Source organism: Gobio gobio (assembly GCF_949357685.1).
Source record: "Gobio gobio genome assembly, chromosome: 8".
NCBI lineage: Eukaryota > Metazoa > Chordata > Actinopteri > Cypriniformes > Gobionidae > Gobio > Gobio gobio.
The window spans coordinates 51,828,204-51,847,020 of record NC_137114.1 but is presented as its reverse complement, the minus strand read 5'-3'; the positions used below and the strand labels follow the sequence as shown (position 1 = coordinate 51,847,020).

Sequence of the window (18,817 nt, the reverse complement as noted above, 5' to 3'; positions counted from 1 at the left end):
TACCGTTCTCTCTCACTCACACACACACACACACACACACACACACACACACACACACACACACACACACATACACACACACATTATATATATGTACACTGAAAAATTAAATTAAGCATAATTAATTTGTGCTCGTTTAAATAATTTAAATTTAGTTTTTTGATTTTAATAAAAAAAAAAATGAATTGGTTTTATGGGAATTGCATGTGTTTTTGTTTCAATTGAGATCAAATATATTGATTGCGACCACTTACGATAATTTTTTTGTAAATTCAACAAATCATTTTTTTCAGTGTATATAAATCCTTTAATTATTTACCATGCTGTTCATTTCCTATAAGGTTTTTGATTGGTTTAGAATTATAAACATTGTTCCACTCTTTCCAATTACACTGATTGCTGGCATGTCTATTTAATTGGTGGTTTGAAAGTTGGGTTTAATGCAACAAACATGATCCCTGCACGATCTAATCTATAGCGTCTTATTAAGTCACTGTCCTCCATTGTCTGCAACACATTTCTTCTCCCTCTTCGTCTTTCTGCCATTTTCTCCACTGCTAAAGAAACTCTTAAGCCTCTTAAAAGTCCTCGTCCGTGCTCCTAACAAATTTGATCTTGAGACCTCTTTTAAGGGTTAAGATGCTTTCTGAATTACTTTTTTCTTTACTAGGATTTTTTAGTTAATTTTAAGAGTAAACGCCCACATTTCAAAGAATTTTCTTAGAATTTAGTCACTAGGAGCTACTCTTTGCATTAAGATTCTTTATGAATACGGGCCCTGGATTATACTGATCCCAGCAGAAGGCAAAAATTCAATAACTTTAAAACCTGGTCAAAATATACAACATTTGTATCATGTAATACAAACACACACACACACTCACACTCACACACTTTTTAAAATTGTATTTCGCTCTTGATTCGTAAAAGTAATAAATTAGAAGTAGACATTATTAGTCTACATATTAACACTTAAATGCATGACTGTTTTGCCAAACATTCTTACATATTCGGGTCTTTAGCGACCCAGATCTATAGATCTATACCTGTCGCGATAATATATAAAACTCCTGATGTTTGAGTAACAATGACAGAAGAATAAAATAAAACATATTTTGTTATCTTTTAGAGCTTGTAAGGGTTCAGTTTGAGCAGATGTTTTATACCATCATCACAGTCCTCGTCAGAGCTCATTTCCCAGTACATTCAGCATTTCCCTCATATTCGCCATCTCACGCAAATCCTCTAAACTCATAAATAAATATTTTGATCACTGACAGCTTTCTTCGCCAGATCCATCATCAAGTGACAGTGACAGTAATATTTGATTGCGTTCAGTACTGTCTCTGCAGTAAATCGCTGAGCCATTTCAAATTTTGCAGATTATATATATATTATTGTTTCGTTTTCTGTCTGAGGTAAATATGAGTGAAACGTCACTTCATCATTGTGTATCAGACATTGCCACCTTGTGGAATAAAAGTGAATTGCACTCGTTTCGTCATTATAGATTTATTTATTATTGTGCAGATAAAAAAATGCGTACAATCGTACACACCTCGGGTCGTTAGCGACCCTATACAATTTTGACCAAAAACTAGTGGAAAAACAGGCATTCAATTATAATTTTATACATTTTTTCTTGTTATATTGTTTAAAATGGATTGATTGAGGAATACTAAGAAGGTTGATGTCTAACTTAAAAAAATTAATGAGGAGGAGGGTAGTGAATGACGTCTCGGCTCGCTAAAGACCCGAGGTATGCATTTAAGGGTTAAGCCTTTCATTAAGTAAGAAAAGTAAGAAAGATTTTGCCGCCATAAAATAATCTTATATTTAAAGTGTTTCTTTTATCTCTTAAGACTTTTTACTTTTTATTAATTATAAGAAATGAACCAGTCAAAAGTTCTTTGCGAGCGAGTGCAAGGTTTTTCGGGTTAACGCTACGTGAAACTTTTCTGAGAGAACACAAAAGCATTGAAATGTTTTTTTTGTGTGTGTTATTTTTTCATCATCATATCCCTTTAGGGCCTCCATAGAGCACTAGTAATCCAGATTTGGTCTTCTGAAAAGGTGTGTATCTGGATCAGGGTGATCCAATCCAATTTTGCTTTGAAAAATCGGGACAAAACTAGCAAAACATGGGATTTCCAAATCCAGATCATTCTGATCCAGATTCATCAATGAGCCATGACCCTGTGGCCGGGTCACCACTGGTCCTTCCTTGGAGCACTTTTGATAGAGACTGACCACTGCAGACCGGGAACACCCCACAAGAGCTGCAGTTCTGGAGATGCTCTGAGCCGTCACAATCTGGCCCTTGTCAAACTCGCTCAAATCCTTACGCTTGCCCATTTTTCCTGCTTCTAACACATCAACTCTGAGGACAAAATGTTCACTTGCTGCCTAATATATCCCACCCACTAACATATGACTGAATATAGAATTTTTTTATTGATGCTTTTCAATCAGAGAGTTACTAAAAGAGAGACAATACAGCGCTTATTTCGACATATTGACCAAGAAAACCAGATGAGATTAAACAAAAGCACTCCTTTCTCTCTGATTCAGTCAAAAAGTGAAAGAAAAGGGCCATTCCTCATCAGTAAAAACATGATTAAGATCTGATTCCCAACTCTGCTTTATTTTAGACATGGGTAAAACAATCTGAGAATGCAGTGAATGGGAAAAGAGTTTTGTAAATATTGGAGACAGCACCTTTAGAGGCTTTTATTTCCAGAACTCGATCAATCTCTTGTTTAAGAGGTGCATGGGGGAAAGTGGGAAAATCCATTTCTTATGAATTCACGAGTTTTCGGAAGATTCAATTTTTCTGATAGATATGAAAAAGTTACAAAAGTATTCTCATGGAAGAGGTTATTAATATTTACAATGCCCCTTCTAAACCATAATTCAAAAGCACCATCTGAAATGGAAGATAAAAAAGAAGGATACACTCACCTAAAGGATTATTAGGAACACCTGTTCAATTTCTCATTAATGCAATTATCTAATCAACCAATCACATGGCAGTTGCTTCAATGCATTTAGGGGTGTGGTCCTGGTCAAGACAATCTCCTGAACTCCAAACTGAATGTCAGAATGGGAAAGAAAGGTGATTTAAGCAATTTTGAGCGTGGCATGGTTGTTGGTGCCAGACGGGCCGGTCTGAGTATTTCACAATCTGCTCAGTTACTGGGATTTTCACGCACAACCATTTCTAGGGTTTACAAAGAATGGTGTGAAAAGGGAAAAGCATCCAGTATGCGGCAGTCCTGTGGGAGAAAATGCCTTGTTGATGCTAGAGGTCAGAGGAGAATGGGCCGACTGATTCAAGCTGATAGAAGAGCAACTTTGACTGAAATAAGCACTCGTTACAACCGAGGTCTGCAGCAAAGCATTTGTGAAGCCACAACACACACAACCTTGAGGCGGATGGGCTACAACAGCAGAAGACCCCACCGGGTACCACTCATCTCCACTACAAATAGGAAAAAGAGGCGACAATTTGCACAAGCTCACCAAAATTGGACAGTTGAAGATTGGAAAAATGTTGCCTGGTCTGATGAGTCTGGATTTCTGTTGAGACATTCAGATGGTAGAGTCAGAATTTGGCGTAAACAGAATGAGAACATGGACCCATCATGCCTTGTTACCACTGTGCAGGCTGGTGGTGGTGGTGTAATGGTGTGGGGGATGTTTTCTTGGCACACTTTAGGCCCCTTAGTGCCAATTGGGCATTGTTTAAATGCCACGGCCTACCTGAGCATTGTTTCTGACCATGTCCATCCCTTTATGACCACCATGTCCCCATCCTCTGATGGCTACTTCCAGCAGGATAATGCACCGTCACAAAGCTCCAATCATTTCAAATTGGTTTCTTGAACATGACAATGAGTTCACTGAACTAAAATGGCCGCCGCAGTCACCAGATCTCAACCCAATAGAGCATCTTTGGGATGTGGTGGAACGGGAGCTTCGTGCCCTGGATGTGCATCCCACAAATCTCCATCAACTGCAGATGCTCTCCTATCAATATGGGCCAACATTTCTAAAGAATGCTTTCAGCACCTTGTTGAATCAATGCCACGTAGAATTAAGGCAGTTCTGAAGGCGAAAGGGGGTCAAACACAGTATTAGTGTGTGTTCCTAATAATCCTTTAGGTGAGTGTTTATATATATAGGAGACAAACCCGACATTGTCTGAAAGCCAAGGGGCCATATTTTAACAATCTGAGCTCATGGTCTGAAGCTCATGACGCAGGTGCACTTAGGGCGTGTCCGAATCCACTTTTGCTAGTTTAATGACGGAAAAATGGTTGGCGCGCTCAGCGTATGGGTTGTCCCTCGTCTCTTAATGAGTCATGGGTGTGTTTTGGGCGTAACGTGCAATAAACCAATCAGAGTCTCATCTCCCTTTCCCTTTAAAAGCCTGTTGTGCTCGCGCCATGGCGGATTCGCTATTTACATGGAGCGGAAAGACTGAACGTTTCTCCAGAGAGGAATCCTTTTATTTTTAATATTTAAACATGTGTGTGTGCTGTGTGTTTAATAAGCAGAGTGATCTATCTATATATTAGTGCTGTGAATCGATAAAAAAAAAAAAACTAATTAATCACATGTTTTCTGTAATTAATCATGATTAATCGAGTTTTTAATATTTTGATATTGTAATAATTTCAGTTACTCTCCAAATTAATGTAGAAACAATTTAAAGACAGTATATTTTAAATATGTGTAGTAATGGCGTCTTTTTATGAATGAAGGCCAGTATCACTGATATTAATATGAAACATCAATGACGTTACATTACAGTATAACTGAAAGCTGCCAATTTCAACATTTATTAGGCTTTAAAAAATAACAACTTTTAATTTAAGTGAACTTAAAACAATCTTTACATAAACCCATTATAATAAATGTTAAATTTACCCATGGCCTTCCCTGTTAGACATAGTCTACACAGAAATTGAATAAAGTTATCAACACCTTTCTTAACTGCGTAAATAATCAGTATATCGTGTACATGAAATGGTGGATGTGGACGACTCCCTGATCAGTGCCCTGACTACTGAACTAGGGAGCGGATTGAGACGCACCCACACAGTCAGGACATTCACATACAGCGTGTTCTTTTGTGTCTTGTCGTGTGTGTGTGTGTGTGTGTGTGTCAGGACATTGACAGACAGCGTGTTCTCTTGTGTCTTGTCGTGCTTAGATTGTTTAAAAGCATTTACATGAATAAGAGCGTGATCATATAATGTAACGCTGGGCAAAAATGGATATAAAAACGAACGTTGCGTTAAATATTTTAATGCGTTAAACTGAAAAAATGAATGGCTCGCGTAAATGCGTTAATTTGCCCAGCACTAATATATATAGATCATACACTATAAAAAAATGCTTAAAAACAACCCAAGTTGGGTTGAAAATGGACAAACCCAGCAATTGGGTTGTTTTAACTGAGTGAATGGGTTGTTTCAACCCAGCGGTTGGGTTAAATGTTTGCTTAACCCTCTGGTGCTCTTAGTTTAGGGGTCGCATTGGTCGTCTTCCCGGTCATAAGTGACCGAACACCTACAAATTAAACTTCCTCCACCCCAGTAAAACCAATGCAATTTATTTTTCTTCAATAATATTTTTTCTTTTTAATTTGGTATTTTGAGATGATTTGATGGTATTTTTTTATATTTATGCTATAATTATGGTCTATTTTTGCCATTGAAAATTATACCAACATTTTTTTTTTAATTATTGCAGTATTTCAGGTTAAAATAGAGACTAGGCCTTCAAAATATATATATTTTTTTGAAGGCAGATTATTGCCCTCTTTTGGAATTATTTAAGAAATATTAAATATTATTAAATATTAAAATATTATTTTATGCAACCATGGGTGTAATCACAAGGTCTCTATGGAGAGGCTTGAGAATTCCCTAGTTCTGTTTTGAACACATTTAATGATTTTTTTGTTGTTGATGGATTTGAATATATATTTTAAAAATCTCAAAGACTATTTATTATAAAGTTTTAGATATTTTTTGTTTGTTAGAAATATAGATTTTTTTCTGTGAATTTGTGTTTTTGCCGATTTCCCATTCATTTCCTATGGTGGTCATTTTTTGACCGAAGAGCACAAGTGGGAGCATTTTTTTTACGACCAATTAGCATGCTCGAAATCATGCCCTATGTGTTTACATACCTAATGCTAGAAAAGTCCCCAAGTTTCATATCATTCTGATGAAGCTGTGATTTTTAAAAATTCAAAATGTGGTTCATAGGTTCAGTTTTTCATAGGTGTGTGTGTGTGTGTGTGTGTATAAGTGTGCGTGTGTGTGTGAGTGGATGTGTCAATATCACACTCTTGATGTTTTAGAGTGTCACCCCTTCACTGCTGTTTTTTTTTTCAGCATCGTGGCCGATTTGTAGATTGTACACACAAATATTCTGAGAATTTTTGCCGATTTCCCATTCATTTCCCATGGTTGGTCATTTATGACCAAAGACAATGAACGCTACTTTTTTTTTTTTTCACGTTCTATCGGAAATTTCCTAATTCCCACTTTTGAAGTCGTGATTACGAACTTGTTGCATTCAAGTGCTTTGTTGTCGGAGTGAACAGGAATCATGGTGGACACCAGGTTATTCTGGCCTATTTATTGGGAAAATCTTATTAATACCAACATCATATGTAGTCTCCCATGCACCGACAACCATGTAAACATTCCAGATAGTCCGCTTTCTGCTGATTTCTGTAATTTCAGTCAAATGCAGGCTATTTTCGCTGTGTACCAAACATACAATACGCTTCATATGATTACTCTTACATGTAAATATGTACATTAATGTCAAGACAAGACGACCTAGCTGTTTTGGGGGGAAAAAACAATAAAACCACACTTGCCAAAGCAGTCTAGTTCTCCCCGCCACCATGTTTAAAGTTTATGACACGCCCATCTCAGGAATTGGGGTATCAAAATTATTTCCGAACTTCCCAGTGGTAAACACGACATCAGAGGGCGTTCATGTGCAATTTTTACCGAGGAAACTCGTATTTACGATAATTCCGATAGCACGTGAAGGCAGCATAACATTTCAAAACAGACATTTTTCCGGTCAGAAATGACCGAAGAGCACCAGAGGGTTAAAACAACCCAATTGCTGGGTTAGTCCATTTTCAACCTAACTTGGGTTGTTTTTAACCCAGCATTTTTTTTAGAGTGTACCGTCCAATTACCACATGAGGCTGTTTGGTTTGAGGGGTCCAGGCTGACATTAATGTTCAGTCATCGCAATAACATATCAGAAATTGAATCAGACTCCTAAGAGTATAAGAGCTAAACCTGCGCTCACATCTACATAGAGAAACTGTCTGCAGTCTGGAGAGGGGCAAAAAAGCAATTTACTCAGAGAGCAAAGAGAAAGCGATAGAGGGAGAAAGACAGATCGGTGGAGAGAGAGAGAGACGGGTAATATGAGAGAGAATCCGTGGAGCTGAATGAATGGTGTGTTCATTAATTAACTGAGCAGCGCTGCATGCGTCTCACTCGCTATCTGTCTCCCTGTTGTCATACACAGATGGTGTGATGCTACACACGTCTACACTCTCTCCGCCATATTGTCTCATTCTTTCTACTAATCTAGTCAAAGCCAAGTCAAATGTATTTGTATAACGCTATTCAAAATACACAGTTTCTTTACAGAAAATCATGACGGTAATGTTTATAATATCTTCATGCCTTATAGTCGCATTTAGCAGATTTGCGCTAGGCGATAATATAGTATACATTTTATGATGATTTAAACAATCGAGCAGATTTCATGGCCTATATATCGCCCTATATACTGTATTCATGCAGAAAATGTTGGACATATTTATCGAACTTCATAGGCTGTGAGATAATATAGATACATTTTGCAATTAAAGGATTAGTTCACTTTTAAATAAACTTCGCTGATAATTTACTCACCCCCATGTCATCCAAGATGTCCATGTCTTTCTTTCTGGAGTTGAAAAGAAATTAAGGTTTGTGATGAAAACTTTCCAGGATTGTTCTCCATATAATGGACTTCAATGGACTCCAAACGGTTCAAGTTATTTGTTTTTGGCGTACTATTTATACAGTGAAATTACTTTTTGCCTGCATATGATACGCAATGGGTAGATTAGTGGTGTGGGGTCGGGGCATATTATGTTCAGCAAAAGTATTTCTCATATGCACACGAAAAATTGTGAATCATACACTCTAAAATGCTGGTGTTACAAGTGTCCCATGTCTCCCCAGTTCCCATCGTTATTAGTTAGTCTGTGTGTCATTTATCCTCATTGTGTTCAGTATTTAAGTTCCTCCTATTAAGTTGTGTTGTGCTGTTGCCTGTCTTGAGTTTGTTTTGTGATCAAACTACGTTTGGTACTTGATTCATCTGTTTTCGTCTTCCTGCCTGCACACACCGGTGACAGCTGGGTTGTTTTAACCCAAGTTTGGGTTAAATATGGACAAACCCAACCATTTCATTTAAATTTAACCCACGGCTGGGTTTGTCCACATTTGACCCAAATTTGGATTAAAACCCCCAGCATTATTTAGAGTGTATGCACGCAAAAAGTGCGTATTATGTCATACATGTGCGTATCAAATATTAGTGAAAAGGTGAAAGACAAAATAAATCTGTTGTTCTTTGCTCTTAGTGCGACAATTTTTCCCTACTCCCTGTTTCCCTACATTACAGCATTTGCTGCTGTGGTTAATGAATATTTAAACAGTGTTGTCTTGGGTTAATTTATCTTATACACCCCTGCACCACTTTTATTATATGCAATAAGAAGCTACTCTTTTTATGCCTCAATAGACTGCGTGTTTCATTAAAAAGCTTTCCACACAATATCAGGGCTAAATATTTAATGTAGTCTTGATTTGGGTGTGTACAGTGGTCATTTACATACACTCACCTAAAGGATTCATAGGAACACCTGTTCAATTTCTCATTAATGCAATTATCTAATCAACCAATCACATGGCAGTTGCTTCAACTGGCCGGTCTGAGTATTTCACAATCTGCTCAGTTACTGGGATTTTCACGCACAACCATTTCTAGGGTTTACAAAGAATGGTGTGAAAAGGGAAAAACATCCAGTATGCGGCAGTCCTGTGGGCGAAAATGCCTTGTTGATGCTAGAGGTCAGAGGAGAATGGGCCGACTGATTCAAGCTGATAGAAGAGCAACTTTGACTGAAATAAGCACTCGTTACAACCGAGGTATGCGGCAAAGCATTTGTGAAGCCACAACACACACAACCTTGAGGCGGATGGGCTACAGCAGCAGAAGACCCCACCGGGTACCACTCATCTCCACTACAAAGAGGAAAAAGAGGCGACAATTTGCATGAGCTCACCAAAATTGGACAGTTGAAGACTGGAAAAATGTTGCCTGGTCTGATGAGTCTCGATTTCTGTTGAGACATTCAGATGGTAGAGTCAGAATTTGGCGTAAACAGAATGAGAACATGGATCCATCATGCCTTGTTACCACTGTGCAGGCTGGTGGTGGTGGTGTAATGGTGTGGGGGATGTTTTCTTGGCACACTTAAGGCCCCTTAGTGCCAATTGGGCATCGTTTAAATGCCACAGCCTACCTGAGCATTGTTTCTGACCATGTCCATCCCTTTATGACCACCATGTCCCCATCCTCTGATGGCTACTTCCAGCAGGATAATGCACCGTCACAAAGCTCCAATCATTTCAAATTGGTTTCTTGAACATGACAATGAGTTCACTGAACTAAAATGGCCGCCACAGTCTCCAGATCTCAACCCAATAGAGCATCTTTGGGATGTGGTGGAACGGGAGCTTCGTGCCCTGGATGTGCATCCCACAAATCTCCATCAACTGCAGATGCTCTCCTATCAATATGGGCCAACATTTCTAAAGAATGCTTTCAGCACCTTGTTGAATCAATGCCATGTAGAATTAAGGCAGTTCTGAAGGCGAAAGGGGGTCAAACACAGTATTAGTGTGTGTTCCTAATAATCCTTTAGGTGAGTGTATAAAAAGGTTGTAAAAGCTAGAGTAAATTTTAGCACACCATAGTATGGCAGGGTTTTTCCTACATTGAAATTTTTTTGGTGGGCGCCAAAAAATGTTTTGTCCCGCCAAAGCCTTGTTTGATGAGTTATTGTGATTTATGAGTGATGTAGACGACTGCTGCGCTTGTGATAGGGCGTATGTTAGCCCTCCCCACTCTGGGTCTTCAAAATAAGCACATCTTAGCTTTCTAATATTACGTATTAATCAAAATCAAAAGGTCGGAAGACAGAATCCATGTTGCACGTGGCGCATTCTGACATTTTTTTCCTTGAATTGCCGCTGGGTGTGAATTGCGCTCAAAAAACGTAAACGGGAAACAAATGATATCCAGTTATGAAGTGTTTTCTGTGTGTTGACAAATCTTTTGCGATGTTCTAACAGACGGGATTCACACACAACACGTCTGCTAATGTCCGATTCGCCACCTAATGACTCCTTTGAACCAAATTATTTTAACGACTGGTTAGAACTGATCTGTCCAACACTGAACTCACGAATCATTTATTCAGAACATCTGAAATGAGAACACAAGTGTGCTTACCCAATTTAGCAAGAGTGGATAGTAAGAATTAGTTTTAATTATCCACAGTATTTCAGCTTATTTATGTTGACAATAGTAAAATAAATAGCCTAAAATCATTTAGTTTAGACTGGAGTGAGGTGAAACCAGAACAAAGTTGTTGGTCATTTTATGAAATTGTATATGGCAGAAAATTAGGCTTTTTGTTTATTTTTTTAATATTGATATGATTATATACCAAAACAATTATCTGTAAATAGTGTAAAAAATGAGGAACAAAAGCAAACGTCAAGGTATCAAAATAAGGTTAGCAAAAATTACAAACTGTTTCTTTGAATTTATTTTAAATGTATTGTCAGTATTGAGCTTGCAGATCACGTGGGTAGTGCACTTTTTACTGGGCATGTTTTTGTGAAATATCAGGACACAAATGTGTATAATGACACTGGTATTACAAAAAGAGGGAGAAATATGAGACGTTCCCCATGTCCTCACTTTTCAAAATGCTTATAAATCACAGAATGAGTTTTTTTCACAGAAAGTGAACTGCACAGTCTCCTGTGAAGGGTAGGTTTAGGGGCTGTGTGTGTGTGTGTGTGTGTGTGTGTGTGTGTGTGTGTGTGTGTGTGTGTGTGTGTGTGTGTGTGTGTGTGTGTGTGTGTGTGTGTGTGTGTGTGTGTGTGTGTGTGTGTGTGTGTGTGTGTGTGTGTGTGTGTGTGTGTGTGTGTGTGTGCGCGTGTGTGTGTGTGATGGCTAGGTTTAGGGGCAGTGTAAGGGGATAGAAAATACAGTTTGTACAGTATAAAAAACCATTACGCCTATGGAATGTCCTCACATTTCACAAAAACAAACATGTGTGTGTGTGTGTGTACACAGGGCTTGACTAGTAGTTTTCCAAAGTTACTAGCCACTCAGCATTTTCACTGACCACCATTTTGTTGTTGAGAAATGACGTTTTATGTGATTATAGTTGAGGGTTTTTCCTGGGTCAAAAATGGTCTTCGGTGGTGGCTGACAGACATGGTCATCCACATACGCACACACACACACACACACACACACACACACACACACACACACACACACACACACACACACACACACACACACACACACACACACACACACACACACACACACACACACACACACACACACACACACACACACACACACACACACACACACACACACACACACACACACACACACACACACACACACACACACACACACAGCCCCTAAACCTAACCCTCACAGGAGACTGTGCAGTTCACTTTCTGTGAAAAAAAACTCATTCTGTGATTTATAAGCATTTTGAAAAGTGAGGACATGGGGATCGTCCTCATATTTCACCCTCTTTTTGTAATACCAGTGTCATTATACACATTTGTGTCCTGATATTTCACAAAAACATGCCCACACACACACACACACACTAACACACACACACTTTATATACTTATAAAGTGCTTATAAAGTATATATCGCTGGGCGATAATATAGTTTGCACTTTGCTTTGATAAACAATCAAGCAGTTGGGATTTGCTATAGTATTGCCCTACGTGATTATACTATATGTATATAAAGTTGCATTTAAAATATATATATGTATATACATATATATATATATCCTACTTTATATACAGTGCTGTGTGATAATAGAGGCCTAGTTTCCATTTTTACGAGAATAAAAGCGATCAAGCAGCTGAGATTTGCTATGCTAGGCTATATATCGCCCTTCGTGATTGTTCTGTATGCATGCGAATAAAGTGGGATTGAATACATATCCATTTTTATATGCGGCTTTACATTTTGCGACAGTATAAAATCTAGTCTGTCTCTCTGTGGACTCCCATCACAGTAAGCGTGGCCTCGCTGATACACTGCGAGAAGCATTTGATCAGTAGCTCAGGGAGTGAGTAAATGTCAGGCGTCCCGTGGAGTTCGGACTAACGCCGGGAGTTTGTTTGTCATTTGTTGTCGGGCGTTGGTGTCTGAGCGCAGGTTTGTCGAGGGTGTTGTTTATTCGCCGGCGTGTGTGATGTTTTATTTTGGAGCGTTACGGCACGACAGCGCTCCGCTCACGACTGGACGTGACAAACATTATTATGGGCCGGCTGTCCGTCACGCTCCACTGCTCCTCTCTCACACACTGGAGCTTGAGACTGAGCCTGTGTATGTAAGAGGCGCAAATGATGGAGTACAAGACACACTGGGACACCAGCACGTCAAATACGATCTCTCACAGGACTAACACACTCTCAGCCGCATTAGACCCCATCCGTCTTATGTGCAGCCAAGCAGCACACTCCAGAGCTGACACTACTGCATGTTTTAATCAATAAACTGCAAAATTAATAAATTGTGCACAACCGTTCCTACCATTTGTTGACAGAAATGGATACTTTAATTGAGCAAGGACATATTAAATGACTCAAAAGTGACAATACGGACATTTATAATGTTACACAAGATTGTATTTCAAATTTAAAAAAAATTACATTTCAAAATTCAGCTTTGCTCACATTGCATTTTCAGGGTTTGGGCTTGGCCTCTTAAAGGTAGGGTAGGTAAGATTTGGTTAAAAAACTTTTTTTCCAAATTTGTTTAAACTTTCTTTATATATCAATACATAATTAAAATGTAAGTACTCTGAAAAAGAAAGTATAAAAATTGAGTGTCTCTCACGACTGTTTTAAAGACAGCTCATTATTTCCATTCACTCCACCTTCTCCCTTCTGGGCTCTTTCCAAAGCCACGCCCCCAAAACACATGAACGCGCTACGCCGACCGCGATCAGCTGAAAGACGCATTATTAACCTGAGGCGAGCGGAGAAGAAGTGCATGTAGTGACATCATGTCAGAATCACATGTAATAAAAAATCTAACTTTATCATTATGAATATAAACAAATAAGATGTCTTTTAGTACTCACTCTCAAGCTAGAATACCGATACTGGTAAAGTTTAAAATACACACACAACACAGTGTCTATGACACACACAGATACAAGATAAAAACATTGGTAGAGAATATAAAAACAAACCAAGGGCCGAAATAAACGTGCAGGTAAAGTTCCCGGTGAACATGGTCAAAGAGTTTAGACAGAGGGTAGTAGCTAAAGCTAACTTAGCTCTAAAAAAAAGTTCCTGGATGCGGTGAACTAGCTTTTACACATGCATTTTGTTATCTAAAGTTACATTTTGCGAAATTCAACACGACAGCGATCAACTTGAGCTAAGCATATTGAGTATTTATCATCTCTACTAATGGCTCGCTAAGTGTATAACATTGTAACTTTATGCTAAGTAATGTTATGTTAGCTATATTAGGCAGCTACGTGTGCTAGTGAGACATGCTTCATGAAAACATAAACCAAAAAAATGTATAATCAAAATGAAAGATTACCTGTCCAGCAGAAATACAGCCGCGTGAACTCCTCAAATCAAACGGGTGCGCCAGGGTTGCCAGGTTTTCACAACAAAATCCGCCCAAATGCTACTCAAAACTAGCCCAAAACAAGCCCAATCGTGTTTCTCCGCATTTGGGGGGTAAAATATGTGTCTTTTTGGTAGGGCTGCGTGCTAAAATTCGCAAATCCCGGGGCAAAATATCACATAATTGGGGTCGCTTCAACCCGCGGACATGAAAAACAGCCGCAGCAGAGCTGAAGTAGCCCGACTTGGCAACTAGGGATGCACCGAATATTCGGCCACCGAAAATTTTCGGCCGAAAATGCCCCAAAAGAGCATTTTCGGTTTTCGGCCGAAAGACTTTTATCACCGAAACAACATGGCCGAAATGTTGTGATGACGCAAACAGAAACCGCGACCTGCACGTGCTTGTCTGAAGCAACATGTCTGCGGTGTGGACGTATTTCAGTATATCTGAGAAACACCCACGTCTGCTCCACGCACAAGCACTGACAGCGAGAGCTCATGTTGAGGAGAGCTCATGATGAGAAGAGGACCAGACTTCACAGTGAAACCGAACGCAATCTTTAACAGTGGGCATGTTTTAAGCGCGGAACACACTTCAATCTGGCGGCAGCGCGCGCGCGTGAACGCGATCATCTGTGAGCGCGATCGATCATCTCTTCCTTAAGAATAAACATGAATGAACATCTAAGGTGTGTTGAGGATACATTACAACTTACTGTCACGTATCATATGTGGTGTAATCGCTCAGTCAGTGTTTCAACGGCAGAAAGACCCTCAATAACTGCTATAAACTAAACAGTCATGTAGCATCATTTACCTCAGGCACCTCAGTGTCCACAGCTGTTAGTTCACTTGAAAAATCAACTCTTTCACTAAATATATGACCTATATTAGCCATTATATTCATTATATTCTACTTAACCTGTTAATGATGTCTTGATTATTTCATGTATGTTTAAATAAAATGACAGACACTGTGTATAAATGATTATATTTCAACAACGAATTGGATAAAAAACTATTTTATAATTAGATTTAGAAGTTATTGCAAAAACTGCCTTATGTGAAGTGTACATGTTTGTGTACGATGTTATTTGAGTGTTGATTATTAGACCTAAAAATACATAGCAACTGAATTTAGGCAAATAGTTTGGGCTCTGTTTTTAACCTTTAATATTAATGTGCAAGTAAGGGCTCCCTATATAGTTTAGAGCAATATATTCAATAAACTTTTAGTTATAATTTAATTCATTTAAGGACAGACTTTTTTTTTTCAGTTAACCAATAAAAATAAATAAAAAGCCATTTTGTAAAACTGCTGTACCGAACCGTCAGTTTTGTGTACCGCTACACCCCTATTCTACAGTTAACATATGGGCTATGGCAGTCTTTGCTTTGATACACTATTATGTTGAAGGCCTACAGAGAAAATAGTTTTATCTTTAAGCAGTTGCACTTGTTCTGAATGCACTTTCTTGTAGTCCTACAGAGAAAATTTTTAAATGCACTAGACCTAAATGCACTTTGTTTTTATGAGAGAACATTTAATTTAAAAACCTTTCTGTAGGCCTGTACATTATTATTTAATGTACAAATGAGTGGGGTCAAGTTAAACATTTTAGTTTGAATTTTATTTTATACTGTGCATTGTTGCAATGTGCTAAATAAATATTGGCATAATTTGTAATTGATTTATTCTTTGAAACGTTAATATTAATGTATGCAATTGCAATGCCTTGATTTTAGTAAGTAGGTACACAGTCATAACCATAAATGCAATGGTACTAATATTTGGCATAATTTATTTCGGTGTTTCGGTTTTCGGCTTTCGGCCTTGGTTTCCTCTTTTTCGGTTTTCGGTTTCGGCCAAGAATTTTCATTTCGGTGCATCCCTATTGGCAACACTGGTGCGCATGTGGGCGGATCCTGGAGCAAAAGCGGCGGTTGCCATGGTAGCGAGAGAGAGTGACAGGCGCCCAAGCCAATCACTTGATTCGGCCCGAACGAAAATAATGAGCGGTATTTATTGCAGATTAAAAAGTCTAGAGTCACTCGATTTTTATACTCTCTTTTTCAGAGTACTTACATTTTAATTATGTAGTGACATATAAAGACAGTTTAAACAAATTTGGACAAAAGTGTTTTAGATCATTCTTACCTACCCTACCTTTAAAGCTTCACCAAGACATTTTGGACAATTTCATGCTCCCAAATTTGTGGGAACCGTTTGGGGACGGCCCAAGGGCTACGGGGTGGCCATATATTCACATAGAAAACTGCTATTTTAAATTGTAATAATATTTCACCGTTTTTTTCCTGTATTTTTGATCAAATAAATGCAGCCCTCGTGAGCAAGAAACGTTTACTAACTATAGTGTATATTTGGCCATTTATTAGATTGTAGTCCAAGCTTTCCTACTTTTTAAATCAGAAAAAGATTTCAGAACAATATTGCATGCACATTTATTAACATGCACATCATGAGCAGGGTTGCCATGTTTTCACAACAAAACCCGACCAATTGCTACTTTCGGGGGTAAATATGTGGGTTTTTTTGGCATTCCCGGGGCTAAATATAACATAATTAGGGTCGCTTCAGCCCGCAGACATTAAAAACAGCCCGCGGCAACAGTGCTAAAGTAGCCCACACTGATCATGAGCAAGAAAATATACAGTCAGTCGATCATTTGCAAGAAATAAACCCCTTCAGGATGATAAACGCCTCCTTTATATGAGGTTTATTTTGTGAGAGTGACCCGCTGTATTTGCCATTTAAAACAATAATATCTTAGTCTAAACCTCCTGTAATATTGACTAACTATATCATTTGAAAGCTTACAATCTCTATTTTTCACATTGGGTGTCTTTCAAAATGACACAGGAACAGTTGTTTAGTGCAACAAGTATATTTTTAGACTCATAATAAGGAGTGTTAAGACCTTTATTTTGAAATAACAATGAAAAATCATAAAATACTGGTAGAGATCTCAGTTTGTTTTAATGCTTAGAGTTGAAAAGACATCTGTTCTGTTTTATATACTTCTTTTTCTTTTTAATGGGAAAAAGCCTGAAAATGTTTTAAATATAAAGAAAAAAATGACCAATTCTGCATTTGTGTTTTTGAGAGGTTGAATGCAAATCAAATACTGCCAAACTGCCCGTACTACTTCTGAATAGGATGTCTACTTCATAAATACTGTGACAATTATGGAAACATATGGTTCAGATCACTCAAACCATATATGGAAATGGAAGAGTCCATATATGGTCACAGTGGAGTCTGGTTGTCATCTAGTGGAAGTGTTTGGTTACTGCGCCCAAACTAAATCTGACTGAAAGCTCATCTTTTGAGATATAGAATTTGGAACAGAACTTATTCAGATTTATGGCTTTGATTTTCTTGCAGTTTTAGAGGAAAACATGTTTTGAAAAAATATATTGTACGTAAAATAAAAATAATTATATTTTTTACATTTTTATAAACTTAAACCTCTATAACTTTGTATTGCATTTGTCTTTAATATTTGCACTTATATATTCACTTATACAATAATCTGCCATGTGTCTCCTTTAAAAAGAGACCAAACTTAAGTCTGCTCCAAAATATTCAAGATTTATAATTATTTAAAGTGGAAATGTAATTTTAAGGTCCATAACCCAAAAATGGGACTGACAGTTAATGGGTTAAATATTTCTTTAAGATAGTTGGTATTTGACTAGTAGTGCCAAAGGACAATTATCTTTGTCTTCACTTTAAAAAACGCTGGTTTGTTTTAACCCAAATTTGGGTTAAAACAACCCAGCATTTTTTAGGGTGAAGACAAATATAATAAATGCTAAATAAATGCTGGGTTGTTTTATCCCAAAATTAAACTTTTAACCCCAAAAGTGGGCTTGTCCATATTTGACCCAAATTTGGGTTAAAACAACCCAGTATTTTGTTTTTGTTTTTTGAGTGTAGATAAAGATAATAAATGCTAAATAAATGCTGGGTTGTTTTAACCCACATTTTGGGTTAATTTTTTAACCCAACAATTGGGTTAGTCCATATTTGACCCAAAAATGTAAGCCAAAATGAGTATCGTTGGGTTACATTTTTTACCCAAAATGACCCAAATATGGACTAACACAATCGTTGGGTTAAAAATGTAACCCAAAAATGGACTAACCCAATCGTTGGGTTAAAAATTTAACCCAAAATGACCCACATATGGACCAACCCAATCGTTGGGTTAAAAATGTAACCCAAAAATGGACTAACCCAATCGTTGGGTTAAAAATTTAACCCAAAAATGGACTAACCCAATCGTTGGGTTAAAAATTTAACCCAAAATGACCCACATATGGACCAACCCAATCGTTGGGTTAAAAATGTAACCCAAAAATGGACTAACCCAATCGTTGGGTTAAAAATTTAACCCAAAAATGGACTAACCCAATCGTTGGGCTAAAAATTTAACCCAAAATGACCCAAATATGGACCAACCCAATCGTTGGGTTAAAAATGTAACCCAAAATGTGGGTTATTTATCTTTATCTACAGATAAAGATAATAAATGCTGGGGTGTTTTAACCCACTGATTGGGTTATTTCATATTAGACCCACATATCTACACTCTAAAAATGCTGGGTTGTTTTAACCGAAATTTGGGTTACATGCTTTAATTACATTTTTAACCCAAAGATTGGGCTTGTCCATATTTGACCCAAATTTGGATTAAAACAAACCAGTTTTTTTTTAGTGTAGATAAAGATAATAAATGCTAAAT

At 37.8% G+C, this 18,817-nt stretch overlaps 1 protein-coding gene across 2 annotated transcripts in view; it reads left to right on the top strand.

Moving 5' to 3' along the window:
* gria4a (glutamate receptor, ionotropic, AMPA 4a) overlaps positions 1-18,817 on the top strand; it is a 205,340-nt gene that overhangs the window by 150,180 nt on the left and 36,343 nt on the right. The window lies entirely within an intron of this gene.